This window comes from Abramis brama (assembly GCF_963993115.1).
Source record: "Abramis brama genome assembly, chromosome: 12".
Lineage (NCBI taxonomy): Eukaryota > Metazoa > Chordata > Actinopteri > Cypriniformes > Leuciscidae > Abramis > Abramis brama.
The window spans coordinates 12,023,047-12,033,707 of NC_139974.1; the positions used below are offsets into that span (position 1 = coordinate 12,023,047).

The window sequence follows — 10,661 nt, forward strand, 5'->3', positions numbered from 1 at the left end:
TTTTCTGTTTTCCAACAATTAGCTCATTTTATTTCATTTTTATACATCCTAAGGAATTGTAACTGAAACATCTGAGGGAAAAAATAGCACAAATCTGGGTTACAGTGAGGCAGACAATGGTGAACGGGGGCAATCAATAAATGTTAAAATTCTCTGTTAATTGTATAGCTACAAGATGTAAACTGTGTTTACAAAGTATTTTTTTCTTTTCTCAAACTAAAATCAGTTTAAGTTATATTCAACTTTCAAAACTTTGTCACCATGACAACAATCACCTGAATGACAGTAAAAAGTACTTAAAAAGCTTTACAACTTTAATAATACACAAACAGATAAAACGAATTAATGTAAGCTTCACATTTCTAAAAATTGGCCTCATTCACTTATTGTAAATGCCTCACTGCAACCTTGATTGTACCTTTTTGTTCTTTCTTTTTTAAATAGAAACGAGGGACAAGCCTAAATATTTTTATGGTAATCAACATTATACAACAAACACTTTTGTTTGAGCTTGACTTGTACTGAACACGGAATATTTATTTAAAAGAATACGAGACTTCCCTGAGTTCCCTGAGCTGTGACAGAGCAAACCTCCAAGTAGGCTTGCTGCAAGCCGCACACCGATTACATCACTTGCCCACAGCAACGATTTTTAGTAATAAAAAGCATTTAGTTCAGTTAGAGAACAGACACTGCAATTAAAAACTGAACGCGTCTGCTTAATTCAGTGTGAGCAAACCGAGAGTCGCAGCACAAGATCAGCAACAGGAGTCAATTTCATTTATGTGACGAGAGTGAGGCGAGCTGATGATGGCAGAAGATTTGGTTTCAAGATTTCAGAGGTAACACTCATTTACATACACACACAAGAATGAGGCTGCCGTTACTCGTTTTGTTACTAAAAGTTCTGTTTTAAGTGTGTCACTGTACTGTTTTGTTTGTGTTTTTCACTAAGAATAATAATGAACCCACCATTCAAGAAATTGCCGCCCCCGAATTGCCGCGAAAGTAAAATGTGCACGGCCGCACAGGCATTCATAAGAGATTTAAAAGCGAGGTGGAAAAGAGGGAAAAACTCCAACATCCACCCCCGGTGATACCGGTATTACCGGTGATACTTTCTTGACAGTACATGAGTACATTTTTAAAAAATGTATAAATTAAATTGTGTTTCTTTTACTTGAGTTGAAATCAAAATAAATTAGTCAACTTCGCTACATTTATTTTCCCGCCAAAAGTACAAAGTACTTTGACGAAGGTGCGACGGAGCAACCTTTGACTCGGGTGCAAAACCAATCAAAACTTCCAGTTCAACTCGGGGGCGGGGCGTTCAAACCGCGCTTTGACATTCAATCACTGGTGCACGTGTTTTGAATCTGTATTTTGGTTATTGTAAGTGAGCTATGCTCATATTCTGATTTTAAATTTTAATTATGGCAGCTCATGAAATGGGTCATACCATTGATATTACCAGAGCACTGAGCAGTTAAAGGAAATAGAAAACTCGGCTCAAAGGAGGACGCAGTTATTGCATGGATGGAGCTAGAACAATGCAAGTATCTAAAATGCATGCGCACAGTTGAGTTTAAAGGGATAGTTCACTTTGAAATTAAATTTTGGTATGTTTTAGCTTACCTCAAGGGCATCCAAGATGCTGGTGTCTTTTTTTCCGCAGTAGTTTCAATTTTTATATTTTTAGGTCAATTTTATATTTTTGATATTTTACAGTATTTATATCGTTTTTACCTCTTATAGGCTACACAGCCACGTCCAAGTGATCTGAGGGCGCGCGCGCATCCTGGTGTGTGACATGTACGCAGACTGGTGCATAGAAATATACACTAGATGTCGCCTTAAAGACATTCATTCCAATGAACTGCCGTAGACAAGGCGACATCTAGTGTATATATCTATGCACCAGTCTGCGTACACGTCAGATCAGATCACTTGGACGTGGCTGTGTATAAGAGGTAAAAACGATATAAATACTGTTTGTTTTCTCACACAAACCGCTCGTTTCGTGTCTTAGGCCATCAATGTGTACTTACGATGGGGAATTGTTTAATTTGGACGACGGGGAATTGTTTTAATTTGGACTCTGTGCATGCTCTTTGAGACAGTGACCATAGACCTGCATTAAATGACTGCCAGACAAGAACGGTTTGACCTAAAAATATCAAAATTGAAACTACTGCGGAAAAAAAGACACCTACATCTTGGATGCCCTTGAGGTAAGCTAAAACATACCAAAATTTAATTTCAAAGTGAACTATCCCTTTAAATGGTAAAGTTTGCCCTCTTTAACAATCCAGTTAAACTAAATGTATGAAGCAAACTTTGTACGAAGCTGAAATAACCTCAACATTAGCAACAACAGTGAAATAAGATCGCATGATTTATCTGTCAATCAGATGCACATAAAAGTGTAGTTTGTTACTATAGCAACAGTTGGCTCCCAGCACATTTTCAGTAGAACGAAAATAAGAGCATTTTATTAAACATGTTAACCCATACCCAACTTTATTTTTTTAGTGGCACTTTCCTACTGTTTTAATCCCTCATTTCTTTGATCAGACCTCTTTGCTTTTGCCCTAAGAAAACATTCAAATGATCTTACGTGGACTTACTTTCCAAAATTAGTAATAAAACAATTGCTCTTGGCAACAGGGATAGCTAGTATGTTTGCTTAGCATACCGTCAAACATGACAATTTATGAGTTTAATATATAAAAAATTTGCTCCAAAATCACAATACACATCAGTCTTGTCCAAAATAACTTCTGTAGTTCCGTGTTGCTTCTTAAAACAGAGTGAAACAGAATATTATTTTATAAAATTCTATGATACAGGCTATGTCGATTAGCGTTGCATTATAGATATACATCTTTCTTATGAAAATACCTGAGGTGGCTTGAAGAACACAGATATCATTGCAATTGTGTTTGTCTTAATGTTTCATCAGTCAAAATGTCTCTATTTGCATGTTATTATATCCATATAAGGGATTTCCTGAAACAACATAAGTTTAATACTTCTATGAATCTCACTTTTGGACTTTCTGCGTGAGAGAGCCCTCTGGCTTCCAGTATGAATGAAACAAAAATTACATGAGAGTGTTTAACGCTCCATATTGCTGTCATCAACTCATTTAGGGTAAAAACTAAAAATAGAAAAATAATACTTTGTACTTTGTAATAGGTACTTTGTAACGTAGTAACTCGAGTAGTTTTTAAGCAAAATACTTATTTACTCTTACTTAACGTCAAATTATTATTCAGTACTTCTACTTGCACTCAAGTAAATTATTACTTAAGTAGCAATACTTTTACTTAAAGGATTAGTTCACCCCAAAATGAAAATTTCCTAATAATTTACTCACCCCAATGCCAGCCCAAGATATCCATGTCTTTCTTTCCTCAGTGGGAGAGAAATTATGTTTTTTGAGGAAAACATTTCTGGATTTTTCTTCTAACAATGGACTTCATTGGTTACCATCGTTTTTAAGTCCAAATCAATGCAGTTTCAAAAGTCTTTGAAGTGTTTAAACGGGCTGTACGCGATCACAGCTGAAGAAGAGGTTATCTAGCGAAACGATAGGTCATTTTTAAAAAAAATATATAATTTATAGACTTTTTACCTTCAATAGTTCGGATTGAGCTGATCAACAAACGGACAGGGAACTACGTCATCACGCTGAAAGGTCACGCCGGCGCCGGCAGAAGTACCGCCCCACTGTTTACAATGCGACCGTACGTAGGAGGATAGTTCAAATAGTATTGTTTGCTATTATATATATAGTAATAGTATTCAGTGAATATGAATATGAATAGTATATGAATAACATTCTGATGAATATGAATAGTAGTTCAAATAGTATTGCCGGCGCCGGCATGACCTTTCAACGTGATGACGTAGTTCCCTGTCCGTTTGTTGATCAGCTCAATCCGAACTATTGAAGGTAAAAAGTCTATAAATTATATATTTTTTTTAAAAATGACCTATTGTTTCGCTAGATAACAACCTCTTCTTCAGCTGTGATCGCGTACAGCCCGTTTAAACACTTCAAAGACTTTTGAAACTGCATTGATTTGGACTTAAAAACTATGGTAACCAATGAAGTCCATTGTTAGAAGAAAAATCCAGAAATGTTTTCCTCAGAAAACATAATTTCTCTCCCACTGAGGAAAGAAAGACATGGATATTTTGGATGGCATTGGGGTGAGTAAATTATTAGGAAATTTTCATTTTGGGGTGAACTAAACCTTTAAGTACATTTTTTTAGTACTCTTTTCACTACTGGTTGTCACACGTCGATTAACCAGTGGGAAAATACCCTCACCGTCACATCCCTACCTCCATGCAAGAAAAATGTCCTATGGAAGTCTTTCTTTGGATGTATATCAAACAACATATTTTTTATCAATTGGTGAAACATCAGAAAACAGCACTGTCCAAAACAAAGAAGCCTCTTGCCATAAATCCATGATAAATGAATACCTCCTCCTTGAGGTACAAAATGAAGAAAAAGCTGAAAAACTCATTCACCTCATCAAACACAGAGCTGCATCCCACTCAGGACACAAAAAAAAAAAAAAACTTGCAAAGGTGAGGAGCTTAATTTGAATCATATCCCAAAGCCCAGTGGGAGGGAGGAGAGAGTGGAGCACCAAAGAGTAAAAGTGACAGCAGCAAGCCATATTGCCCTGCGTTGAAAATCACTTCTGTGGAGGCCCCTGAGATTTAATTTCGGATGCTCGCGGGGAGCCGGTTTCTGTCTGTCTCACTCAGGGGAAAGAGAAGGAGGGAATCCCTGCAAACTCCACCCTACCATCCGCCCGCCCCCACAAGACATCATGTCAGATTAAATCGAACCCAGGATGAGCTTGGCTTTAGTTTCAGAGGCTCTGGACTCCACAGCTCAGACTTCAAGTGCACAGATAAAATGTCGGTTTACATTGGAACAAAGAGGGATTTACAATCAATGGCCTGAGAGAGAGAGAGAGAGAAAAAGAAAGAAAGAAAAACATTCACGCCTGCCCGATAAGCAAGGGTAATTTACGGCTGATTTCAAGACCCGATGTTAACAGAGTGCGAAATAGCGGTTCACCCTTGTTCCCTTTTCACTAAGGTACTTATTTAGATGAGCAATCAAGCGGTCGAAAGACAAAGACATCATTCCAACACATCACTTGAGAAGGGGGGGGATACAACTTGACCAAAAGGCTACAAATTAAGGACAAAACTCAACGGGCATCAAGTTCATACTAAGCCAGCACATGAGGGTAGTGCGCTTGCTGCAATCGAACTGAAAATCAGATGAATAAATACATATGGGGAGCCTCTGCTGGTATCAAGAAGAAAGTGTGGAGTTATTAATTCACAGTGATCAGAGCGCATCTGGGTTTGGGTGAGATTCTTCAGGGGGTGGAGAAAACACCGGCGGGAGAGAGCATGTGGAACGATGCTGGCTGCCAGGCAGCCTAGTGCAGGACCATTAGACAGAAAATGTCTGTTGCGCATTGGGAGAGATTGTGTTTAAATATCATGTCACTCTGTCACGGTATAAGCAGGGGGTCTGAGTGTTTTCACAGCCAAATAAAGCAAAAAGAGGAGATCGAATAGCTAGAAGGAAAGCAGAAATAGTAGTCGTAATTGATGATAAATTGAACAAAGAGGTTAGATCATATGCTCACTTCCTCATAAAATGTTTAATTTCCTATTTTCAGTTCAATAATCATGGGTTTGATTATTCAATATGGTGATATATGCACTTTCTGTGGCAATCCGAAGATTGTCAGAGAGTGTAACGTAAAAATGATGGAAGGCTTAAGCTATTTGGAATTGTGGCTTCGTTGCATCATTGACTTCCTGTCACATGCCTTTGAGGTCGACCTTGCGGAGGAGCCGAAACCCTGTTTTGACATGAAGTTGGATCGAAAGTCGAATCTATTGTTTTCTGAGAATATCCTGGGAGTTTGAGCAGCACTACAATTGTCTGGGGACAGGAGTTTATAAACAAAGGTAAAAATAAAAGAGAAGGTGAAACCGTGTCTAGAATTGTCATTGAAACAGTGGCTTCCATTATTTAAACCCTACACAAGCAAAATGAGGGCTCCCAAAAGAGTTTGGTTCATCACACTGAACATAATATCACTGACTTAACTACATTTATTCTCATTAGCCGCAAATGGTAAATGTCTGCTCTCCCTGGTGCCTCATAATGCTGAAATCATATGAAAGAAAGACAAATCTCCTCAATTTCACAATGGGCTGGACCTAGGCATCAATATCTAGGTAAAAATATATCACAGACATAAATAAATGTCCCAAGCACAAAGCATATGCCTTTATGTGCTTCAAAGCTCGCAGTTTTGCTGCTTCAGCGTCTTCCCCGGTTTTTTAAAAAGTAAAATGCCTGCTATTTCTAGATGCAGCCAGCGTCTGAGTTGTTTCTCCCAGTGATCTCACTGTCGAGCAGTGAGAAGACAACATCAACAAATACGAACCATCAAGGAGAAGAACAGGAAAAGCAGGATGCGGAGCTGCTGAAAATCATTAGCACTCTAGTTCTCAGAGAAGCTACACTGTCAAGATTTTAAGTCTCACTTCGCATAGTGATGTTGACAAATCCTATGGTACCATGGGAAAGTAACGTCGGCTGCTACAATCCTCTTCGTTTAGATTCAGTTCCATCCCATGTATGAGCTTCAGACAGCAGGAACAGAAGGCATAGGGGTTATTTAAACTGTACCATGGTAAAAGGGTTTGATGAGCCTTTAACGACTCTGGTTATAACAGTCATTTGCCTGTCTCATCCCACTGGTTAAATAATAGATATAGAAATATTCAGTGTCTGGCGATTTTAGAAGCCCATTTTTGGACAACTGTTGAGATATGTTTTGGAATATAGAGAGGCTAATTGCTTCTATATCTCTTTTTTGACATTTAATTAAGTTTAAAGGGCAAGGAAACTCCTTCTGGAGGGTTTTCAGGTATTAACATCTACTGCGTGACCGATATTAACATACTGTCGACTAGACGCAAATACAGGTGCGTTCGGTCTAAAGGGCCTTGAAAAGAGTATCCACACCCTAGCCTAATCCAGCACAACACTTCATCACACAATCAAATCATCACACAAATGAATTCATTTGAATTAATTTTTTTTCTAATGTAAAAATACGTTATCCTCATTCAGTACAGACTGTACTTCAGATTTGGATATCGCCCAACCGCAAACAATAAAGCAATCATTATATGGCATTAGATAATGTAGTAAAATTTCTACTTCTCTGAAGTCTGGTGAAAAATATCAGTCAGTCTCAGTCTTATACATAGGGTGATGTAACACAGCTCTGATGCATAGACATGACAGGGTTGGACGTAGGAGGTGGCTCCTCAGAACAGCTGGGGTCTGGCAAGCACCGAATCCCGTAGGGAGGGGGCTTGAAAAGGCGAGGGGAAACAGGACGCAATTTGGCTTCTCTCTCGCTTTCTCCCTGGGATGTGCCTTTTCAAGACCTCTAGGCCGGCTTCCTGTTGGGCAGTCATCCCAAAATCCCCTCAAGCTGTGCTGCTTCAACTGAAGCAAGTGAGGTTTTTTTATTTTTTTTATTTGTGTATGTGTGTGTTTATATGGTGGGTGGTTCTTGGAGTCAACAACTGTAACCCGGGGAGGACTTTGAAGCAGCAGCAATCTCTGAGACAGCCCAAACTGTGCACCATCACCAGCTCCTTTCTGCCACCTTCAGACCTGTCAGATGAGCCTTTAGGTGGCTCCAGCAAAAACCTGGCTTTCCCATAGGAAATCATCTAAGACTGTCAAACTAACTCTAATGTTTCAGGCAGGTCACCAGCACAACTTCAACATTTAGGTAGGAGATGGCTGAAGGCTTAGCGAAGCGCTGTCAAATACACTGAGTAGCCTACCCTATATAAAATCTTGGCATTGAGAGCTGGCCGAACACGATAAGAGAAACAAGTAGAACGGCAGCCACACTAAAAGTAATTGAATCAACAACTCAAATATGTAATTCATAGCATTCTGACATTTGCAGCAATGTTAAAGCCCAAGGAACAATAAAAAAAAAAAATCAGCTTATTCCTCCTAATAGCCGGAGACGTGCAGATTCCGTGGATCTTGATTGCCCAGTAACAAGTGGCACACAAAAGGAGGCAATCTGAGCTAAGAAAGAAGGCACCTCAATTACTAAACTCAGCACACTGGCTCTGATATTTCAGACCTAATGAAATGCATTTGATTCTGGCATTTTAAAAGCATTATATTTATTAAACTCTGACCTTTTTTAATATGCTACACTTCTAAAAACAAACTATATTATTCCGAGTTACAGAAATTACATCATTTGTGTGTATTATATGAGGAAAACCACGTTAAATCCTTGAAATGTCGGCATATTTGTGCACTTGCGGCTACACACAACATGACGAAAACTGATTTATCGTTTGATCGCCACTAATTTTATTTTTATTTTTTAAACACAAGGAGAAACGAATGACTGCATTAAAACGGCCGTTCACATGTAAGGTAAAAAAAAAAAAAAAAAATACCAGGAAAAATATAGCACTATTTATATCAGTCTGTCAATTAAATTTCTTGCGACCACTTGTCAGACACACACACACACACACACACTGTAATACGGAGTGGCTTTACATACGTGCTCTCCTGCTGCTCTCCCTAAGGAATCATACTAGGCTCTACCCTTGTTAGTGAGGTAAAGTTGAGACCCTATTCTCGAACCCATAGGGTAAAAGGCACTACTATCCTACATGGGTTTAGGATGTCTAGTTGATAGTCGGCTTAGAAGAGAGAGAGAGACCTTGCGTTATGTGCACGCGCATCAATGACAGAGGGGTCAAACCCCTCGCGCACCGGCCGGTTGTCTACTATCCATCAAAGTGAATATGCGCGCGAGATGCAGGAGCGTTCAGGCGCTGCCGCATTAAGCGTGTCTCGTGCTTGTCATCTTTTGCCGATTTGAAGGGCAAAAATCCGTTAAGGACTTCACCAAACACCCCACAAGAAAGAAAAACAGCATACTCACTGTTTTTCAGGATCCAGACACTCTGTTCTCCCTGCGGCACTTCGTCACTTGTATATCCATTCCAGAGCTGCCCATTTTCACGACGTTTCAACCCGGTATGTTTCTCTGAGGTAAAACCAAAAAAGAAATTGTACGTACACACAGTCTCGACCTCTCTTTACTCAGCCTGTCTACATGTTGCTGACTAGCTCTCTCCCCCACCCTCCTTACCTCCCCCCTCCCGTATCTTTCTCACTCACTCAGTCTCTCTCTCCAGTTATTTTGTTAAAATTCAGTATACGCCCCGTCACCTAGCAACCTATCTCTCTCTCTTCATCACTCACGCGACACGTGTTGAATGCTAAACTTGCCGTTGTGGAAGGATGCAGGACTGTTTTAAAAGCGCCTGTACACGCACCGGTGGCGTATCACTATGCAATCAACATACTTATTATAGTAGGCTTTCTCACGCCTCTTCCTGTCCTTTAACCCCAACCTGGAACGTTCCGCTTTTCCCCCCTTAAAGACCCCAGAGACGCAACTTACCGCCTAGCCGCCTAAAAGGAGAGGCAACAGAGATATAAAAATGCTCGATAATTAAGACTAAATTATTCTCTAACCTGGTCATACCCGTTCTTTTCTGTCATCGTGTTACACAGAACACTAAGTCACAAAGTCATTTTTACAAATAGTTATTTTTATCAAGCCCAATGGGGTTTGACTGGCGCAAGGTGAAAAGGTGAGCTATGAGAGCGTTTCAAAATCTTGAGGATTTTTGTCTGTTTTATCGTAGGCTACTCCTCCCCCGAGCCGGTCATTTTGTTGTCCTCTGCTGGACGTCAGGGTGTTGAATGCTGCAGAAAACGTGAGTGCTCAGCATTCTGCTGTCCTATCCTATCCGAAGGTAACGTTAATCACTTCTGCAGTGTGTTTGGACGGACTGAGAGATACAGACCGTGTTTGCGTGGATGGAGGTGATGTGGGTGATTGAGACATTGAGTAGACAAGTGTGCGTTTGCAAAATTGAATTAAATTTGACCACGCCCCACAGGAAGTTGAATTGAATTGACAGGAAGAGAAATTTATTGAATTGGAATTAGTCAATAAAATGAAAAGTTAATTAATGTGATGAAAATATACTATAGAAAAGAAATACAAATTTCAGTTGTTTCAGATGTTTTAATTAAAAAGTATAGCCTAGCCTATATAAAAACATAAAGAAAAATGTTAAAGAAAACCCGGTTAATTGGTTAGCCTAACTGTCAACCATACCATATAAATACCATACCACATTAAAAATTATAAATGGTTTGACATTAGCCTATGTTTAAATGTAATTTAAAAATTACAGTTTGTCTGTATATATTGATCTATCCATCGGTCTATATATCAGTCTAGGTAAATTGTATTTTTTATATTTTAATATCTATCTATCTATCTATCTATCTATCTATCTATCTATCTATCTATCTATCTAATATCTATCTGTCTGTCTGTATGTCTGTATAGGTCTAGAAATATTTCAGTCTATATATGTGAGTCTGTTAGACATGCACATAAAACTGCCAGATTGTTTTTTTTTAAAAGAACCTTTAAACAATGCTTTATCAAGCC

General features: G+C 39.0%; 1 protein-coding gene across 1 annotated transcript in view; it reads right to left on the reverse strand.

The window, feature by feature from the left end:
* Nucleotides 1-9,348, reverse strand: part of grin2da (glutamate receptor, ionotropic, N-methyl D-aspartate 2D, a) — a 75,324-nt gene extending 65,976 nt beyond the window's left edge. The window contains exon 1 of the mRNA XM_084131217.1: nt 9,069-9,348. The gene's annotated coding sequence lies outside the window, so the exon portion shown is untranslated. The remainder of the gene's footprint in view (nt 1-9,068) is intronic.
* Between the last annotated feature and the right edge of the window lie 1,313 nt (nt 9,349-10,661).